We start from the raw sequence: 21,399 nt of genomic DNA on the forward strand, positions 1-21,399 counted from the left end.
CCTTTCTCATCACATCGTATCAATGGCATGTGCTATCAACATGACTTATGACTGGTGATGTGGGCCTTGATCATCTGGCTGAGGTCATGTTTGCCAGATTTCTGTACCCCAAGTTACTTTTTTCTCCCTTTCTATAGTCTTTTCCTTGGAAACAAGTCACTGAGCACAGCCTACACTTAAAGATCACTGGGGACAGGGTGCAGAATAAGCTCCAAGTACAGTTTTAAATTTAAATTTATGAGGTGCCTGGGTGGGCTCAGTTGGTTAAGCATCTGCCTTTAGCTCAGGTAATGATCCCAGGGTCCTGGGATTGAGTCCCCCTTTGGGCTCTCTGCTCGGAGGGGAGCCTGCTTCTCCCTCTTTCCCTGCCTGTCTCTCCCCCTACTTGTGCTTTCTCTGTCAAATAAATAAAAAAATATTTTTTTAAAATTTAAATTTACTAAAATTAAATTAAAAATTAGTTCTTTAGTCATTCAAGCCATATTTCTAATGGCTTGTATTGGATGGTGCAGCACTAGACATCACCACACTTCAGTATTTGAGGCAAGAGGCAGCTGGCGAGGAGGTGAGGTACTAACAAAGAAGCTGATGGGCCTGAGTTAATGGGAAGGAGGAGATGATGAGAGAATTAGTGAAGCACAAGAGAAGGTCAAAGACAAAAGAAAGTTAATGAGAAGGATTAAGAAAACATGGGGTAGCGGGTGTGTGTGTGTGTGTGTGTGCATGCACGTGCAGAAAGAGGAGAAGGTAGGAATGGAGAGATGTTCCAGAGAATATACATCTTAACCATGTGCTGAAACTGAATCCTGGATTTTGGTTAAAAAGCTTGAACTCACAAATCTGGGTTTATGTTTCAACTGTGCCATTTCTTAGCTATCTAATGATCTTGGGTGAGCCGCAAATCCTCTAAGCTTGTTTCCTCATCTGTAAAATGGGTTGGTAAGTCCTAGTACTTACCTCATGGGGACATTGCAAGGATCAAAGGATATTTGTGTTTCAAAGGGCTTCATAATCTTTGCTGGCGCTCTTGGCAGCAGCGAACCCTCCTACCTTGGGAGCCTCCTAGGTATTTGGTCAGGCATCAGCTGGCTCCCAGTGCAAGGAGGTCTTGAGGCTCAGGCAAGAAGAGTTATCCGGATGGTTTCCAGTCTCTTTTTCCTATTTCCCAGCCTATCTCCATCCCCCACCCATGACTGCAGCCCACACCACACCCAGCCCCAGCCGCCCCACGATCCTCTGCTGGAGCCTGCAGGCTGGGCAGCGTGCTCTGGTTGTACCAATAAAGGACTTGTTTTATGGCAACAAGTCTTTATTTTCATACAAGGTGCCCCGGCAGGTGACCATCAGAGGACACACTGCTGTTCACAGATCCACAGAACCGAACACGAGCGCGTTAGCATGCGGCCTTACTGTACACATGGGACACCGGGGAACCGCTTCAGACACTGCAGGTAGGAAACAGAATGGGCCAACGCCGCCCGTCGAGAGGCCCACGGATCACTCAGTGCCGCGGGCGGTCGTTACTGAGAGCAGCATCACCATCACTCTGGCAGTCTGTGAGCAACTCTGAAACGCAAGTCTAGTGAGAGGTACGACAAGCAAGCGAGCGAGAGATACCCTGTCCCGTCGGAGGGAGGCTGATTCAGGGCCTGCACTGGCACGTTTCTCGGCGGCAAAGCAGCCGTTTTAACAGCCTGGGTTTCCCTTACCACATTTGTTGGCCATCAGCAAAAGTAAGAATTTCCGACACATGAGCTGAATAAGCCTAGGATTAAAAAGCAGAACACGGTCCACGTAACAGAGCTGCTGCTACTTTGCGACTTCTGCCCAGTTCTCACCTGCTGTCCTGCAAAATCCCCCCATCTGATGAATTTTAGCAAAGCTTCTAGCAACTGTAACAGACCTTTCCTAACCCAGCTCTAGATGCTAAGTATCAGAAACAAGTGCCCGTGAAGTGGATGTGTCCATGGGAGAATGGCAGTGTTTCTACTGGAGGTAAGTGTCAAGTTTCCTCTTGAGGTTGTCAAAGGAATCTGCTCCCATGTAATCAGCCTGGCCCTGTTCCCACCGCTCCTTCCGTTCTTCTGAGGACAGAAGGCTGTGCCGCAGCCGGGGTCTCCCCAACGGACAGATGCGATATGTCCAACAGACACCTTTACAAATGGAAAGGCATGGGATGGTGTTAGTGGGACATGAAAATTAGCTGTTCTGTTGGTAAGTTAAGGTGTATTGATCCCTCTTTTGCCTCCCCCTGTGACCCCCAGATCCAATCTCTGCCCCATGGTCCCCATGGCCACCTGGCATCCAGCTGGGGTTGGCCAATGGAAAACACCATCAAGAGCTCTGAGTGGCAGGAGAGAAATCCAGGAGATTTCTTCTTTGCTCTTTCACTGCTTTGGCATCCTGTCTCTGGTAGTGTCTGCACCCCTCCAGGATGACAGCTCCCATGGGGAAAACCCTCCTCCGTGGTTCCAGCTCTCACCAGGCTCTTGTAACACTGTTTCCTTCCCTCATTCCTTCAACCCTAGGACTGGCAACAGCTCCCCACTCTTGCTGGTTCCTGAGGGCCTCGCCATTTAGGTTTGTTCCCCTAGCACTGCCCATACTTCAGCGTGTTGATCTTTCTTTGGTTTTCATTTAAATTATCTAGTATGAATTCTATGTCCTGCTTGGCCCCTGATCGTGGTGGAGAAGATGGTAAGGAAGAGAATGTTGAGGGTGACTGAAGTTGATGAGATCACAGGGCCATGGTCCCCATGTAAGGACTGTAGCGATTGAACTGGAGAGTAATTAGCCTCTGAACAAACACATTGTCAGGGGGATCAGAGGAGAAAGGACACACAGGAGGATAGTTGTACAGAAAGGCATGGAGGATGCCAGTGGTGTGGCTAAGAGAAAGAAGAGAGAGGGAGCTGAGCTAAAGGCTATATCAAGATTTCCAAGCCAAGTACACCAAGAAGTCAGCCAGACCACAGGAGCCAAAGCAGAAGGTACAACCCTCAGTGATGAAGACATCAAGAGGCTGTGCTTGGTTTTTAAAAGAGTGTGGATGTTGGATTCATACAAGTATGGTCCTGGTTCTACAACTGACTAACTGTGTATCCTTGGGAGATTTAACTTGCCTCTCTGTCCTTGATTTCTCATGTGGAAAATGAGGGGTAGAGCTCTGGGATTTAGATAGAAGCCATTGTTTATTCATTCATAGTCCACAAATATTTTTTTAGCACCTGTCATGTATTTAGCAGTAAATTCTTGGCCCAGCAGTAAATGAGATAGGTAAGGTCCCTCCTCTCATGGAACATTCTAGTGAGAACAGACAATGGACAAGTAAGGCATCTTAAGTCAGGTTCCCTGGAAACAGATTGTGATGGAGACCTGCATACAGAAAGCTTATTATGGATGCTCTTAGGGATGCCACCAGTAGGCAAGTGAGGGAAGAGGGACTGAGCAAAGACTGGTAGGGAGAGGTGGGTGTTACAGAGGCTTCAACCCACCCCACAGAAGCTCTGGGACCAGCATAGCCCCTCAGAGTTGCCCCAGGAGAGGCAGGTTTGTGGGCCTTTCTACCCCCATTTTAACAGTCATGATATACAGGCTGCCCTGGTGTGGGGGCGGGGTGTGTGTGATCAATGGACAGTTCTTGAAAGGATGCTTAGCTGAGAACACTCAGCAGCCATCACTCCCACTACCTGGGGGAATGAGAACCATAGTCCTGAAAGAAGGATCTGGAGAGCACAACAAAGCATTTGTTACATGAATAAATAACTGAACAGGATAATTTCAGGTAGCGAGAGATGCTACGATGACAACAAAACTGAATAATGTGATAGATGGGGGGGCACTTAGATTAGATTAGGTGGTTAGAGAAGGCTGTGGCACATCATAGCTGCTCAATAAGAATTGGTTTCATCGACCTTCCTTTTATTTTGTCGGGACCGCTGGACACATGAATATCAACCCATCATGAGAAATACGTGGTGCTACTTCTCTGGATGAGGCAGACTTCTAGATGCCGTGGAGATTGCAGAAAAGTAAGACCCAGTCTCTGCTCCCAAGGAACTTGCAATGTAGTTGAGGAAGATAAGGGATATAAAAAATTAGCAAGCGATAGCAGGGGGTATAGCACTACTGTCAACAAATGGTTACAAACATGGATAGAAGTGTCCAGATCCTTTTAACATAGGTGGAATTTCACAGGTGGAGAAAAGAGTCAGCGGCATAATTTTGGTCAAGAAGAGTAACTGGAGCAAAAACCAGTGATCTGGGATTGGGCATGGAGTGTCGGAGTGTTTCATTTGTGGTTTGGGCTCAGCAGAACCAGGCTATTGTCCTTGTGCATTGGCCTATGATCTTTTCCTAAAGCATTATTGGGTTTGTCCAAAGGTAGAAGATCACTAAAACCCATTTCTTAGACACATGAGTTCTTGGTGTGTGTTGGCTGTGTGGGACAGGAATGACAGACTGGGACCAGGCGGTTCCAGAAGCTTCTTGATAAGGAGTAAAATAAGCCTGAGAGTTTGAGTCCAGGCAACTATGAGAATGGTGATCACGCCAGTGAGGATGGGACTTGCAGGTAAGTGGGATATGGGATCAGATTTTTGAGAGAGATTGGGAATGAGAGGTAGTTTGGGAATAATATCTGTAGAGCTAATGCCTTGAAACCAGGAAGGAGAGTGAGAGCCCCATGAGAGAACTTACAAGAAAAGAACAGAGGCTTGCCTCCAGCACTTAGACAACAGGTCCTGTACTACTACAAGTAGTAGTACAATTAGTTCAAGTCTTGGTCCTTGAAAATATATATCCTAAAGCATTTTCAGAAGATAAGGATGGTCAGCAACACCCATAGGCATCAGGAAGACAGAAATGGCAGCAATTTCAGAGCCTTGGCCCTGGTACATTTTCTGTCTCCTTGGTTTGAAAGACTTTGTTGGCAGCAGGGGTCTGTGCATTCCAAGGGTTTGAACTTGAAGGGGATGTCATTTTTGTTAACCTTTAACCAAGAAGGCAGTCAGGGAGGAGATAAATGATCTGCTCAGAGAGAAATAGCAGTTGCATTCAAAGAGGGTATAGGAGATTACTGAGGCACTACTGTGAACGACCCCACGACCCTTCTCTTCATTGGAGGATTGATGGAGAAAAGGCTCTCCCCACTTTTTCTCCAGGCATTAAAGGTGAAGTCCTAGGAGTACTAAGGAAGGGATGACAGGACAACTTGAAAAATTAAGAAGGATATGAATCAAATAAACAAGGAGGCATTTATCCAAGACTTCTAAAACAACTAAAGAAAATGTATTAACCTTCTAATGAAAATACTGTTATCCAGTTCATCACTGGAAACACCTCTTTGGGTAACTGTTGCATTCATTCACCATTTCAGGAAGTTGCTTAGTGGGATCCAAGCTCTTGGGATTTCGTCTACAATGCCTACCTGTTGTCGGTCAAGAGGCAGTAACAGAAAGATTTAGATGAAAAGGAATAGAATTTCGTCTCACAGTTTTGAAGTGTGTTTAAGACAGTGATTGAAAGCGTTAAGTCAGAACCTGGTCTAATGTGGTAGACACTAAGATATAGTGATCCAAGTGGCTGGTTGAGACTCTTCAAAGATCACTAGAAGTAGGGTGAGTGGAGGCCAGAGCACCGAGGAGAAACAGAATGGCAGATTGGGGAGTCCTTAAAAAGCATAAAACTGAATGAGGTCAGTAGTCTAGTTAACAGTACTGTACCGATAGCAGCTTCCTGGTTTTGCTACCCTGCTACCATGACATTAGATGTCACCACCGGGAGAAGCTGCGTGAAGGGTACATGGGGCTCTATGTACTATTATTGCAGCTTCCTGTGAGTCTATAATTTCAAATAAAATGTATGAAAGAAGGCGTGTGGTGGGGGAGGTGAGGACAATCCTCATGAGCTATAATGAGTATTTGTGTGGCTCTATACAGTGTTTAACATTTTCACATACATTCTCTCATTTGCACCTCCCAAGGGCACTGTTACATAGCAAAGGTGTTCTATTATCCCTATTTTATAGATGAAGAAACGGAGGCTCAGAGAGACAAAGTAACACGTGTGGTCACAGAGAGCAGATTGCCAAGGCAAGGGTCAAACTCACGTCTTTGAGTTCCAAATGCCACGATTCCCTGAGTCCAAATCCATCTGGTCTACCTTGGGTCACACAGACACAGACCCTGAGATGAGGATTTAAGGGCAAGAAGCTTATTTGGGAGGTGATCTGAAGCTCCAGTAGGGGAGCAGGGAAGCTCGGCAGGGAGAATATATGATGGAGCCTACTGCCTGTGTGGGCAGCAGGGGTGCACTCCTGCTGGGGAGCTCTGGGAGGTGAGCTAGATCATGCCTTGGAGTTAGACCCGACTAAGGGGTGAGGACACTAGCATATTTACCTCTCCATCCATCCTATATCCAGTGAAGGCAGTGCTCCTGGGGTGCTCATTCCATGGGTCCTCTAGGTGACTCCATTCTCAGGCCAAGAGAAAACCTCAGGCAGAGAATTGAAGACACTGCTTGAAGTAGGACGCTGTCAGCATACACTGGAAAGGTTAATGCACAGGGGATGAGGACAGGGTCCCCACCGACAGTGACTGTCTCTTTATTCTAGCACCCACACTCTAAGCTTTTTGCCATTCAGATTGTTTCCTCTCATCCTAGAATACTCTCCAAGCACAGGTGCGCACACACAGGCACGCGCACACACATACAGATTGGTCGGAGCAAGGGAGGGAGGGCTGTTCTTATCTTGCCTGTTGGGGCCAGGAGTCAGCATCTGAGAGAGAAAGAGCAGGAAAAAAGGCATACGTGCCTGTGTGTACGTGGATCCTAGATGTGTGCACATCTGTATCTCTTTGTGCATCTCAGTGGTTATGATCCAGCAACTTATTCCAAAAGCAACGTGAGGTGTCCAGTGGGTCAGGGGTTAAGTCAAAAGTCAAAGGTTAGTTGGCATTTTCCACTGTACCAATATAAGCATTTTATTTGGTTTGGTGGATATTACAGAGGAACATACTGGGCTTCTGGACAAATGGGCTGGCTAAGTGGTGGTGGGGTGGAGGGTAGAGGCAGAGTCAGCCAAGGCCTTTCTCACGGTGATTGCCGCCCACTAAAGAATTGATTGGCTCATTCCTTATTCATATGGTATTTCTTCTCCAGGGTACACGCTGATATACTCTTCATCTCTGTGGGCTAATGTAATCATTATGTGCACACTCTAGAAATTAATGCCAATTCCCCCTGCTTGTGCCTGAAATAGACATTTCAGACATTTATAACTCAGTCATTTTAATCCAGTCATTCGCCCCAAGTATGTTCCCAATTAGAGCCATTTTGCTCTGTGGTTGATACCATGAAGTGGAACACATGTTCTGATCTTAAAAAAAAAAAATCTTTTAAATAGCAAAGGTATACTGTGTTTCCCCCTATTATAATAATTGAAAAGCAGCTGATGGAATCTTTCTCGACCGTTTACCCAACCATAAAAATCTGACCCTTGAATTAAAATCATAAAAATATCCAGGGGATGTAATGCCTTGAAATACAGAACATTTTTTTTGTCTCTATAAAACTTCCACAGCTTTAATTCATTATATCTTCACAGGTTTTTTCATATTTAAAAGCTGCCATAAGGTTGTGATACCAAGTCATGAATAATAAAGTAGTGTTCAGTTTTGGTACATGTAACGTCATTTTGTTTCCCAATTTAGTATCAATTCCTTCTAAATTGTAGCCATATTCTTGCATTAATACTATCACATTTTGTAAGCCTCCATATGAACAAACATAAAACCACTTTAACCTAGAAAATGCATTTGGATTTATCCATATTTTGATCCCATGCTCTTTTGTGCTCTTTAAACTTTGGTGGGTTTTTGTTGTTGTTGTTCTCACCCATTTTCTCATCATAGACTGGAAACCACATCCACTGACAGCCTGATGCCCTTACGATAGGTCTGCCTCCGTTTCAAGGGGCTGGCAATTTAAGAGAGCCTGTCTCTTGATGCTGGGCTCACCAGGAGCCCATTAAAGTTTCCCAGGTATAAGACCTGGGGTACAGATCTGCCTCCCTTAACTAACGTTTCTCTCAAATCCCTGAACAGAGAGGACCTTGGTGCAAGCAGTGCTTACCAGGCATAAGCACCCGGGAGAATTACCCTGCTTGGCTACTAACATATCAGCATAGAAATTTCTGGTGGTTTCTCAGTGATTTACTGCTGAATGGGTGCACCTGAGGAACTGAACAATGAATAATCAAAGGGTGTTCAAACGCCTTGTGAAATGGCAGAGGCTACAATATAATTAAGAGCAAATATTAAGCAACACCAGCAGAGCCTGCCATTTAATTTAATTTTAGAAAGTAACTTGGCATATGATATGACAGTTTTGGCTTTGCTGAGAAGGGTGATTCAGAAGCAACCCAATCATCAACCATTGGAATCATTTTGTCAAAGAAAGGCCATTTGAATTGTCCACAAGTGCAAGAGGTACAGCGTACATCAGTGCCCATAAATACAGCAATGCCCTTCTAGGAACGGTGGGTCTTTGTCTCATTGGGACCCTGGTTCGTGGAGAAAGGGATGAGACCTACTGTCTTAGGGGAAAGTAGAGATGACACCTCGACCTCCACTATTTGATTGGAGGTTCTCTACCTGGAGAGCTCTAATGAGTTCCTGGCGAACACAGGCTTTTGTCATGATTCAGAGACAGAGGTCCTCTTAAATTGCCAGCACTTTGCAAAAGCCTCTTTATTTGGAATTTTTATGAATTACATTTTTTTTTGGGGGGGGAGGTATAGCTCACAGGACAGTGCACAAATACGGAGTGTACAGTTTAAAGATGAATGTTTACCTCTGTCTCCACCCATGTGACTCCCATCAGATCAAGACAGAATATTTCCAGAGCCCCAGAAGGCTCACTCCTGCCCCCCTTAGCCACTGCCCCAGGGTAAGCACTGTCCTGACCTCTAGCGCCATGAAGTGGAATTGCTGGGTTATAGGGTATGTGCATGTTTAATTTTAATAGGTACTGCCAAACCTTCTGCAAAAGAGTTGAACTCATTTATAATCTTAGCCAATTACTTTTTGTTTGCCCAGATTTTCTGTTGTTGGCGCTAAAAATGCTCGACAGCTCTTCTCTTGCTGGTGCTTGACCTAACCCATGACAAGCTTTCATTACCCCCCTGGGGTTTTAGTGGTGTATAAGCCAGTATGGCTGTCATTTGTCATTTGCTTGTGGTGGCAACCACAGAAGGAGCAATATGGTAACACACTATGATTTCACAGTTATCGTGGGTGTTGCCATGGATTTCATGGTAAGTCTCCACAAGATAAAACAAGGTCATCTTGGTAAATCTCAACAAATCATGACCTGTGTGATTACCTTCTGAGACCTCAAAGCCTGAACTACTTTTTCTGCCTCCTAGGCAAGGAAACGCACCATTCTCAAAGGGCTTCCAAGAGCTGTTTGGAAACGAGTGGATTTTAAAACCTAGGAGTGTGAGAGGAAGCCAGGGGTTTGCCAATAGGAGTGTCATCATTCAGGCCCCATTTCCAATCTAAACCAGCTGATGGTGTCTCTTTATATTTTTTCTTTCTTTTTCAAAATTATAATCAGGCTTAAAATTTCTCGTTTCAGTTTTTATTCAATTAGTCTTGGAAAAATGTGTACCTTTAAAGATCTGGGCACAGCTGACAGAGGGTGTATGACACAAATATTTTGTTTGGTATTCATGTCATAGACTATTAGTGCCATTTGTTTATAATTTGGTTTTATTTTAAACATTACTCAAAAAAAAAAAAAGGAAACAGCTAAACACCAAGTGGCAGTTTATCTGATCCACTGAAAACATTGCATTTAATCTAATCCCTTTTCAGGGATTTAGAAATTAAATAAATATATAAATGCCTACCAGAGAACACCTCGACATTTTCTTGCCACCAACCAAGCTAAGAATGCATGCCCAATGACAGGAAATGTCATCGGGGGATTGCTTTATGAACAGCCAGTGAAAGGAGGATATAAAAAGGGGAAAGTAAATGAAGCAAGATTGACCAAATATAGATAATTGTTGAAGCTGAGTGATAGGTGCAGGGGTTCTCTTTTCTCTACATTTTGGAGTTTGTTTTTTCATAATAAAAAAAAATTTCAAAATCATATCAACAATAACAAAAGCAACCAAATTAATAATTAAGGGGTATGGAGCTATAGAACGAGCAAAATTTTCAAAATAATTTATGGAAATATGAATGTGGACTGATATTGTTATGTTTAAAAAATAATCCATCTTATCTTTTAGAGATATGCCCAGAAGTATTTATAGATGAAATGATACGATAGTTGGCTTTTACTTAGGAAATGAGTGAGATTGGTCATGGGTAAATGGTTGTTGCTGGATGACGGAGCTATGGGGGGTTCATATACTGCTCGAGCTATCTTTTTATTATTCAGAAATAATGCAAAAAAGTAATTTATGCATATACGTTCAAGGAAAACAGATTAGTACCAGGTGATTGCAGATTTTTCTCTTCATACTCAGGGTATGAAAAGCTTAAATTACAATATGTTTATGAACCCAGCTATCGTATAAAGCACCTTTGAAATTATTCTTTCATGTGGGGAATGCATTGACACCAATAAAGATTAAAAGTGCAAGTCCAAACAGAAAGGTAATCGTGGGGTTCAGATAAACGTCACTCAGTGGACTAACAAATTCCTATGGTTCCAAGGTTACCAGTACAAAGGTGTGTGGGGAGTAGGGCTTCTGTGCCTCTGTGGCATGTCCATCGTATCACCAGTCGGTGAGCTGGCTAGGGCAGGGGTGGGACACAGCTTCCCCAGCCCTGCCTCTTCTAAACACTTACAGACCATCATACAAGGGTTAGAATGTATGGTGCGGGGGTGCCTGGGAGGCTCAGTAGTTGAGCATCTGCCTTTGGCTCAGAGAGTGATCCCAGGGTCCTGGGATCGAGTCCTGCACCAGGCTCCCTGCAGGGAGTCTGCTTCTCCCTCTGTCTGTGTCTCTGCCTCTCTCTCTGTGCATCTCTCAGGAGGAAATAAATAAAATCTTAAAAAAAAAAATGTATGGTGTGACAAGCGTACCACGTGGAAACCATGGGTTTGAACACTGCAGTATGCGTAGTAGTAGTAGCCAGAACCTCTGGGTCTAAATCTGGAGCTGTGTGACCTTTGGTAAGTTATTTAACCTCTGTGTGTGTCAGCTTCCTCATCTTTAAAACAGGAGCAATTATAATAATACTGCATCTCAAGGGGTTGTTGTGAGGCATAACCGAGGTCAAGTCCTTAGAATAGTGCCTGTTATAGTCATTATTATCATTATTTGTGAGCAGATCTGTCCTAAAACATCCTACTTACCAATGGGGCAGCAGGCAAATGTACAGATGACAAATAGTCATGATTCCCATTCTTTTCTACTTGAAGACCTACTCCCCCCCCTTTAACCAGAGGGGAAGGGATGTTCCCTGCAAGGAACAACTCTGGGAGTATAGTCTGAAGGGATCCTTTGCAAGTACAAATCTCTTTAAAGCTTAATATTTTAACTTAAAAATCCCACAGATGGGATCCCTGGGTGGCTCAGCAGTTTGGCGCCTGCCTTTGGCCCAGGGCGCGATCCTGGAGTCCCGGGATTGAGTCCCGCATTGGGCTCCCGGCATGGAGCCTGCTTCTCCCTCTGCCTGTGTCTCTGCCTCTCTCTTTTTATCATGAATAAATAAATAAATAAATCTTTAAAAAAATCCCACAGATTTTGCATCCTGCCCCATAATATAGATATGTTTGTTCTATCATAGAAATAATGTGATCCACCTCATAATTTTTTTGCGTAGAATTGAGGGTCAAGACAGGGGTTTCATGTTCATCCCACAGCTTTCCTGATCCTCTGGATATGCCTCTCAGTTCAAGAGGCTGAGACAGTTAGAGCCATTTGATTTCGTGAACTTCCCAGATCTTCCTCCCAGACAGTCTACTGTATTTCTCCTTAATAGCACCTTCTGTTCTCCAAGGAGCACTGCCTAGCTTTAACTCATGGGCTTTTATGGTCAAGGTATCAGGTCATATCTCCTCCTGTCCTCATTTTCATTGGCTCCTCTGTGACTGTTGACTCCGTTCTTTTTGAGACTCACTCCGTTGGTGTCTGGGACATCACCTGACTTCGGGATCTCCTCCTACAGCTCTGGCCTCTTCTTCTGCATCTCTTTTGCAGGATCATCTTTTTTTTTTTCCTATTTAGCTAATAAGTGTCATACTTCCCAGGATTTTGACATCAGTTCTGGCTTCTCATTCTGTATATTCTCCCAGGGTGACCTCACTAATACCCAACCCTCAGTTTCCACCTATAGAGAACATTCTGGTCTTTGCCTGCTCAGCAGCTATTTCCCTACCAGCTAGTACCAGAATTTGTCTTTCCTGGAGGAATACACTTGTGGGTTTTATGGAGCTGACCCTGTCCCACCCATTGCCACAGGTTTGGGTTCATGACTCAGGCATGTTCAAGCAGAATCTTCCAACTCCAGGTTACGGGGCTTGGTTCCAGAATGGACATGTAATCCCCAATGCATCAATCATAGACTTTACGGAGATTTTTCTGCTTAAGCTATCAGAAAACAAAAACCAAAACAAATCTCGGATGAGTCGTTGAATGAATAGATGTGAGCTGGGGACTTTAGGGTTGCCAGAGGCCATCATGCCCCAGAGACTCCAAGAAATTAATTAAAAGAAGTCCAATACTGTCATTTAAAAGCCTGTACCCAGCTATGCCTGAAGCTGAAGAAACAACCCGGGGCTTTTTGCTGTCTTGAGCCATGAATTCCCTGTACTAGTTTGTATTGGTTTTCTTGTCGTGTGCTGGTGACTCCCAAATCCTCATCCATGGCCAAGGCTTCCCTCCTGAGCAACAGACTCATAGAAATAACCTGCAGTTAAACAACCCCCACACAAATGTTCCACAAGGACATCTCAAACACAACAGGTTATTTGCTAAACATAATCATGGTATAAATTTATATTTACTTGTTGATGTTTTAAAAGTTTCCACCAGAATGTAAACTCTGTGAGGACAGGAACTTTGCTTGTTTATTCATTCTTGTATCTCCAGCACCTAGAGGAACACAGACAGTAGATGTCCAGTAAATATGTTAAATGAATGAAACAAATGAATTTCCTCGACTCTTTTTGTAATATCAAATACCATCATCATATTCAATCAGTTACTAAGTCTTAAGAGTTTTGACTCATGGATGTCTCAGATCTTATATGTGATCCCGTCACAGTATCCCACTGCTAACTTCAAGCCCAAATTGCTTTGTGCCTGGACCATGACAAAAGTCTCCTAACTCCTATACTGCTTCCAGCTACCCTCTACACAATTACCAGGCTCTTTCTAAATTGGGAACCAGTTTCTATTACACCTTTGCTTAAAATATATCAATGATGTTACAGAGTTTTCTGGCTCAAATCCTGGCTCCCCCCTCCCTCTTGAGGCTCATCTCCTGGCTCTCTTTCCATTCAGCTCTTGCCCAAGGAAGAGGGAATCACTTGAGGTCTCTCAAATTCATCAGTATGTTTCTTGCCTCTGCATCTCTGCACATGCTGTGGTCTCCTCCCATGCCCCTCCTTTCACCTTCCTGATTACCTTGCAAAACTCAGGTCCCATCCTTCAGAAAGCCTTTTCTGGTCTCTGTCTCCCCATTCTGTTTGGAAGTCCCTGCTGTGTCCACAAAGATCCCTGCACACCCCTTTGTGTACTGGGGCAGTTATGACAGGCTATTTTATTTTATTTATTTATTTTTAAAATTTTATTTATTCATTCATGAGAGACACACAGAGAGAGAGGCAGAGACACAGACAGAGGGAGAAGCAGGCTCCATGCAGGGAGCCCGACGTGGGACTCCATCCCGGGTCTCCAGAATCATGCCCTGGGCTGAAGGCGGCGCTAAACCACTAAGCCACCCGGGCTGCCCTTTGTTTTTTTTTTAAATTAAAAAAATTTTTATTGGAGTTCGATTTGCCAACATATAGTATAACACCCAGTGCTCATCCCGTCAAGTGCCCCCCTCAGTGCTATTTTAGTGCTGATTAGTATCTATATTTTACTTTCCTCTGGCAGATGGCTAGACTACATTTCCCAGCCTCCTTTGCAGTTAGGAATGACCATGTGACTGAGTCTTGACCAGTGGAATGTGGGCCGAAGTGATTTGCCTCACTTCCAGGCCTGGCCCATTAAAACCTCTCACATATGGTTCTCCCTCTTTTTCCCCTCAGTTGAGTAGAGAGGACTTAGGGTATACGGGAGGCAGGGGCCATGATCTGTAGAGCCGCTGAACAGCTCTGCAACTTGGACCATCAAGGGGTCAAAACTGGGAAATAAAAGAGGGGGTAAAATCCCAGGAAATTCACCACCATAATGACTTCTTTGACTTGCCTCCCCCATTTGCCTGCTATTATTTGCTTTCCATTAGTCTTCTGTCAGTTGTTGCTGTTGTTGTTTTTATATCTTGTCTGGAGTTCTTAGATGTAATCAGTGGGGGCTGATCCATCTTGGCTAGCAACCCCCACCATCACCTTGTTTTTATATCCTGTTCCCGAATACCTGGCTCATAGTGGGACTTTACACTGGTTTGCTAAGTGGACTAATTAATTATCTAGATTCATAAAATCAACTATGGCCTCTTCTTTACCAGAATAGTATTTCTTGTTCTCAGCTTTACAATTTATGTAAGTGTGAAAATGTTTGAAACGGTTCTTGGGAGAACTGCAAACGTGATTAAGGATAGCAAATGGATGCTCCAAAGAGAGGTTACACCATGTGCTATTGCTTAACTTTCCTGGTGGGAAAAGAATGAGTAGTGATAATTTTGCATACAAATGTACAGATTACTAAGGGATGCAATTTTGCAGATTGCTTTTTTAAAAACTGAACTTGGCTTATTTCTTATATCTTATGTATGCATATTAAGCTGAGGTAAAAAAAATCTATATTTATATGTGTGCATTGAGAATTTAATTTGTAAAATTTTGATTCCCTAAGCAATAACGTTTACAACCCTTTATTCTTATTGACTATAAACAAATATATCACTCAGTTAACACATACTTGTTAAGACCTCCTGCATGCAGTGTTCAACAAGGATGCTAAGAGGTACAAGAATTAGCTCCTGTTTAAAAGAATAGTGATAGAGTTCACTGATGAGGACTTGACATTTTACAAAGCACTTTTACTCTTCTCACCTAAATTCTCACAGTGTCCCAGTGAGGTGGGTTTTAGTCCTGTTTGACAGTCTACAGAGGCTCAGAACGTTTGAAGGAGGGGGCAGCCTGGGTGGTTCAGCGGTTTAGTGCCACCTTCAGCCCAGGGCGTGATCCTGGGGACCCAGGATCGAATCCCACGTCAGGCTCCCTGCATGGAGCCTGCTTGTGTCTGTCTGTTTGTCTCTCTGTCTGTCTCTCTCTCTCTGTCTCTCATGAATAAATAAAAAAATTAAAAAAAAGAAAAAAAAATAAAAAAATAAAAAAAAAATAAAAAAAAGAAAGTTGGAAGAATCTGTCCCTGACCACATAATAATGGCAGAATTGAGTCTTTTATCCAGGTCTTCCAAGTTGTGTTCCTTTGTCATTATACCTCAGTCTAGCTGGGCCACAAAACATCTCACCCACAGTTATCCAATGGTTCAGGGCAGGTGTTGACAGATGCCAACTGAATGATCAAACGCGTCAGGGAACAAACTTTTCTACCTCCCCTTACTAACTGTTGTCAGGAGAAACAGCATTCTAGAAAGATGGCATTCTCGAAAGGGCACTGCTGGCCTGACTGGCTCACTCAGAGCACTAAACTCATAGTTGCGCGTGTTCTGATACTGACGAGGTTATGTCACTCAGGACATAATAAATAAAGAACATGGAAAAGTCTGAGAGAATACTTGGGCCCAAAGTGTGAGAAGTAGCCATCTTTAGGTAAAATTCTGCATATTGCAGACTACGAATAATATACACAGTGATTTTGTATGCCCTGTCAATCATTCCTCACGAAAGAACTGTGGAAAACTTTGGCTGATTAGTTTTTCCTTTGTAAGCAAGAAAGTATATTTTGAGAATTTAGATATCAACATAAAGATGTGCTGAAGGAGACTAATCCTGAGTGAGAGTCAAGAAATGGGAGGTTACCTGCAAAGGGACCAGAGGGACAATTGTCAGGTGATGGAAATGTTCTATAGCTTGTTTTGGGTTAGTGGGTACTCAAATGCCTAGAACTTGGAAAGGAGCCTTTAAGATCTGTGGGTTTTATTGTATATTTATTATAGCTCAGGTTTTTGTTTTAATGTGGAAAAGAGTATACAGTTTTTCAAAGTTCTTTGAGGGGTATGTTAGCAAAAAACTTGATAGCCATTGTTCTGGGATATACATGGAACAAATCTCTTGTTTTTCAAGCTTCTTATCTTTTCTTTTGACTTCTCAGATCCATGTAACTTGACTGTAAGGTAAATGATCAATAACATGTCATATTATTTGTGTTTTTTCTCGTTAGTTTTAGTGTTTTTCTCACAGCCACCCTGGATTTTTATGCCAAAGAGCATCCTCCAACAGAATAAAAGTGAAAAGTGGGGAAGCAAATTAACTAGGGAGAAAGTTAATCTTCAGAAAATGTGGTGAATGGATGTATTTTCCGGTTTGTCTCCGTAACTGCTCCCTCTCAGAACCTCTTTTTTAGAGGAAGAATGAATGTAGTAACTAAAGTAACTTTCCGTGTAAATGGAGCCCCCAGATTGATGACCTGGTTTTAAGGCATTGCTCTCAAATCTCGTATGAACTTAGAAGGGAAAATGCCCTGGCACATAGACGTTTGCATGAATCAATGAACGGATGCAGTGGGTCTCACTGAGTGGAGATGCTCTGTACTGGCAATTTTATCCCTGACCTGGCTCTGGTTATCATTTCTCTGCAACTCGCCCATCCAGCTAGGCCATAAAAACCTTAATAACAGCTGAATGTTCTTGCAAAGAGGGCATGAAGCCCCAGGCTTCTTTAATCTTCTGGTGCAGTGGAAACAAGTGACAAGGTGGCCTGTTCTTCCAGGAATATTTCTTTCTTGAAGCCACTTCTCGCACATGCTACAGGGCATCAAGACATTTTGTCAGTTCTTCCCATTTTGTGTATCTGGTCTCTGCTCTGTAAGGCCATCTGATTGTTCTCTTGTGCTTGAGATGGTCTCTGGGCTTTCAGAACTGGCAGCCAAATATGAGGATTCCACTGAGCTGCAGGCATTGGGAAATTTGGATTTTTCTTCCTTTTCTTACAGATTTTCCACTCTAATGACGGTAGCCAAAATGGCGCCATGGCAGTAAGGGACGTTAGTTCCTTCGTTTTCCTTCTTTGCAGGCGTGGCAGTGATAACAGAAATGAAGGAAGGATGGGCTCACTTAGAACAGTCTGAATACTATTGTCCAGGGCCCAGCAACAGCAGCACCTGTGGCTTGGAGGGTTCATTTTCGTGTACTCAGTGATACCACCATTCATCCTCAGAAGCAGCTTCACCACCACTGTCATTACTTCAGGAAATAAGAGTCCTCAGGGTCATTTTTTCCCACTTCGATCACCTTTCTGTCACTTGGTTCCCGATTTTTTTCACTTGTTTTACTTTTACCCCAGCACCTACCTGCTCTAATACTTCCTCATTTAAACCCCACATGTCCTGCTGGGTGCCTGAAACAATGGCAGGACTTAGCTCTTTCTCTAGGAGTTTGGCACTGATGTGATGATGTAGACAGTATGGATAACATCTTCTTTGGCTCTTTCCCTAGAGCTGGAACTTTCCTCTGAGTGTTGCTTCAGTTGGTCTTGGCTTGGAACGTCTATGCTGTGGCCCTGGAGTGCTGATGACTAGATTCCTTCTTAGCTTATCATAGAGAAGGCTTGGATAGTCCATAGGGAAGCTCCAATGTCCAAGTAGCTCACCCGAAAGATCACCACAGGCTAGCAAAGGCTGCTTCACCATTATATGCTAGCCTAGATAATGCATGGCCACTCCAACAGTGCACATTTCACCTTTGCACCTGCCACTTGCAAAATCTTCAATTTTGCGTATGACAGTACCTGTTGTGTACATAAAATCAATCTAGATTGATTTGGTCTGGGGAGAACCCACAGGCATAATCAGATATTGAACAGTGGGCAGAAGTTTTTAAATGATGTCCTTTTGACACTGAAGAAATTGCCATCTGTTGACCAAAACTTACAGCAGTTCCATGGCTTGCTACATCGTAGATGAATTTGCAAAGTGTTGGGCACAGGTCCTAAAGCTTCAGCAGCATTTTGGAACAAATAGTAGCTGAGGATTGTTAAGAGACACTTCCTGTCCTGAAACCATCTTTGTGCTCTTCCATACTCTGTGGAATAGTGTCTGCTCCGCCCCTCCAAATTCATGTCCACCTGGGATCTCGGAATGTGCCCTTATTTGGAAATAGGGTCTTTGCAGATATAATTAGTTAAGATGGGGCCATACTGAATTAGGATGGGCCCTAATGGAATGTCTGGTGTCGTTACAAGCAGAAGAGAGGACACAGAGAGACACACAGAGAAGTCCATGTGATGATGGAGGCAGAGATTAGGGTGATGTGTCTACGAGCCAGGGGATACCAAGGATTGCTGGCCACCACCAGAAGCCAGGAAGAGGCAAAGAAGGATCTTTCCCTAGAGCCTTCAGAAGGAGCACGACTCTGCCAACAATGTGAGCTTGGACTTCTCGCCTCCAGATCTGTGAAAAAATACATTTCTGTTGTTTTAAGCCACCCAGTGTGTAGTAGTCTGTCACAGCAGCCACAGGAAATTCATACATCTTCTTTCTCTGTCCACACTCCATCATTTACAAATTCTTCTGTAAGTCCCGCACCAATGAGAAGAATCTCAGCGTTGTGGTTTGTTGTAGTGATTCTGAAGCCAGACTACTTGGGTTGGAATCTTGACCCTGCTGCTTATTAGCTGTGTGACTGAGCAACTTATTCCACTGCTCTGTGCCTCAGTTTCCCTTCCTGTAAAGTGGGGATTAAATGAATGAACAAATGAATGAATAATGTAAAGGGCTTAGAACAGTGCCTGGCACATAGGTAATATTATTCGGTGTTTGTTATATGAAAAAAAGTCTGTTGGTTTGAAATGGCCATGTGGAAATGGGAATAGATTCCATAGAGGAGGAATTAAGACAGGAGCTTGACCTTCAGAAATTGGGTAAGCCTGGTCAAAGGCTACCGGGGTGGGAGAAACAGTGTGAGCAAAGGCTTGCTGGAGGTGTGAGGGAAGAGGGGGGTAGCAAGAGTCTTTTAGAGTAGGACTCCCCACTCATCTCCACAATGGTCATCTGGGAAATGTAATATTTGCATACACGTGGGGTCAGTGAGGCTGTTTGCAGTTGCACCCTGGGGGTCACCAACCCAGCTTCGAAGAGCTGAGGGAAGGCAATACCTTGGCACATCTGAAACCCATTCCCAGAACCTGTGGGGAGCTCAGGGTTTGAGTAGGACTTCTCAAACTCAAATGGGCATCAAAATGCAGATTCTAACTGAATAGGTCTATAGACTACACTTTACCTCAAAATTCTTTCTACCCCAAGTGTGATTTTAAAAACCAACATCAGCACCCAAACAGCTGGCTAGAAATGCTGAATCTCTGGTCCTCCCACCCTAAGCCTACTGAATCAGAATCTGCATTTTAATCAAGTTCTTAGCTGACCAAGATGCACTTTGGCACTAAGAAGCTCTAGATTAGAAGACTCAGCCCAACTTGTTGTTGAGGGGGGGCACTTTGTTCTCAGACCCAACTGTACATTAGATCCTTGAGGGTAGCTTTAAAAAACCCTGATGTCCATGGAGTGCCTGGGTGGCTCAGTTGGTTAAGATTCCAGCTCTTGATTTCGGCTGGGGTTGTGATCTTGGGGTGGTGAGACCGAGCCCCTCATTGGGTTCTGCACTTAACGTGGAGTCTGTTTGGGATTCTCTGTCTCCCTCTACTCCTCCCTCTGCTCACTCTTGCACTTTCCTGTCTCTCTCCTCTCTCTCTTCCTCCCTCCCTCCCTCCCGCTCCCTCCTTCCCTCCCTGAAAGAGAGAAAGAAAGAAAGAAAGAAAGAAAGAAAGAAAGAAAGAAAGAAAGAAAGAAAGAAAGAATCTAAAAAGAAATCCTGATGTCCAGGTCAAAGTGGCTCAGTTGCATCAAAATCTATGCAAGCGGGGTCCTAGGAAATCAGTATTACGTTTTCAACTCCCTGGGTGATTGTAATGTGCTCTCAGGGTTGAGAACTGCTGAGTTAGGGACAAGCCTCTAAGCAGGGCTGGAAAGAGGCTGAAGGCTCACAGAGTTCTAGAGGGGGTTCAGGTCCTTTTCTCATAGCCTACCACAGCAGTTCAAGGCATGAACTCTGGAGCAATGGGGGCCTTGCCTGGCTTCAAGTCTGGCTTTGTGCCATTTGCCAGCTGTGCCATATGCAGGGTACTTAGCCTCTCTTTGCCTCCACTTCTTTACAGTGGGGACAATAATGATAGTAACTATGGTACAGGGTGTTTATGAGGGTTAAATGAGCTAAAATGGATGGTTCTCATTATAGTGCTTGGCACATAGTCAGTGCCATGTAAGTGTTTATACATTGAAATATATATTTTACTCCTTCTGATGGGGGTATGATGGAAAGTTCTTCGCTTTTCTGTCACTCCACCCCATTTTCAGTGCTAGGTTCTTGGGCAGCAATCACACCTCTGATTAGGCGCTCAATAAATGTTTGAAGAATGCACGACTGAATGGTTACAATGCCCCCTTGTGTATTCAGTGGGAAGAAATAACAAAACATGCGGTCAGGACGTGGGACTTTCAGTGCCCAAACCAGGGAAGTCCCAAGAAAACTGGGACAAGTTGGTAACCCCAAGTATGGGCACCACCCAAATGTCCATTTCCTCAAGGTACTGTTTCCAAGTAAGCACAAAGAAAGACTCCCACGGTTAACCCCTTTCTGTGCACCTAACAAAGGCAATGGCCCTTCACTTCCTGGCCGTGGTGCGTGTGTGTGTATGTCCACACATATGTGCACGTATGCATCAGTAATAACGGTAGGTAGAATGTAGTAACAGTGGCACATGATATACACTATGGTGAACAGTTTGCATGCTTAAGGGGGAGCATCGGATGGCCTGGTTCAAATCCTGGTTATCTCACTTAATAGTTTTATGATGTTGGACATGTTTTTTAGTCTCTCTGTGCCTCAGTTTCTCCATCTGCAGAGTGGAGATGATAATAGCACTCACCTTTCAAAGTTGTCAGGAGAATAGATGAGTTTATACATGTGAAACATTTAGCAGAGTGCTAGACACATAAGAAATTTGATTGATATTAGCGGTTATTATTAT

General features: G+C 43.8%; 1 protein-coding gene and 1 pseudogene across 10 annotated transcripts in view; one reads left to right on the forward strand and one right to left on the reverse strand.

The window, feature by feature from the left end:
- Positions 1–21,399, forward strand: part of RAI2 (retinoic acid induced 2) — a 388,350-nt gene that overhangs the window by 234,803 nt on the left and 132,148 nt on the right. The gene's annotated exons all lie outside the window — the stretch shown is intronic.
- On the reverse strand, positions 1,987–21,335 carry LOC144308960 (protein Mdm4 pseudogene; annotated as a pseudogene).

Source organism: Canis aureus, chromosome X (assembly GCF_053574225.1).
Source record: "Canis aureus isolate CA01 chromosome X, VMU_Caureus_v.1.0, whole genome shotgun sequence".
NCBI classification, from domain to species: Eukaryota; Metazoa; Chordata; class Mammalia; order Carnivora; family Canidae; genus Canis; species Canis aureus.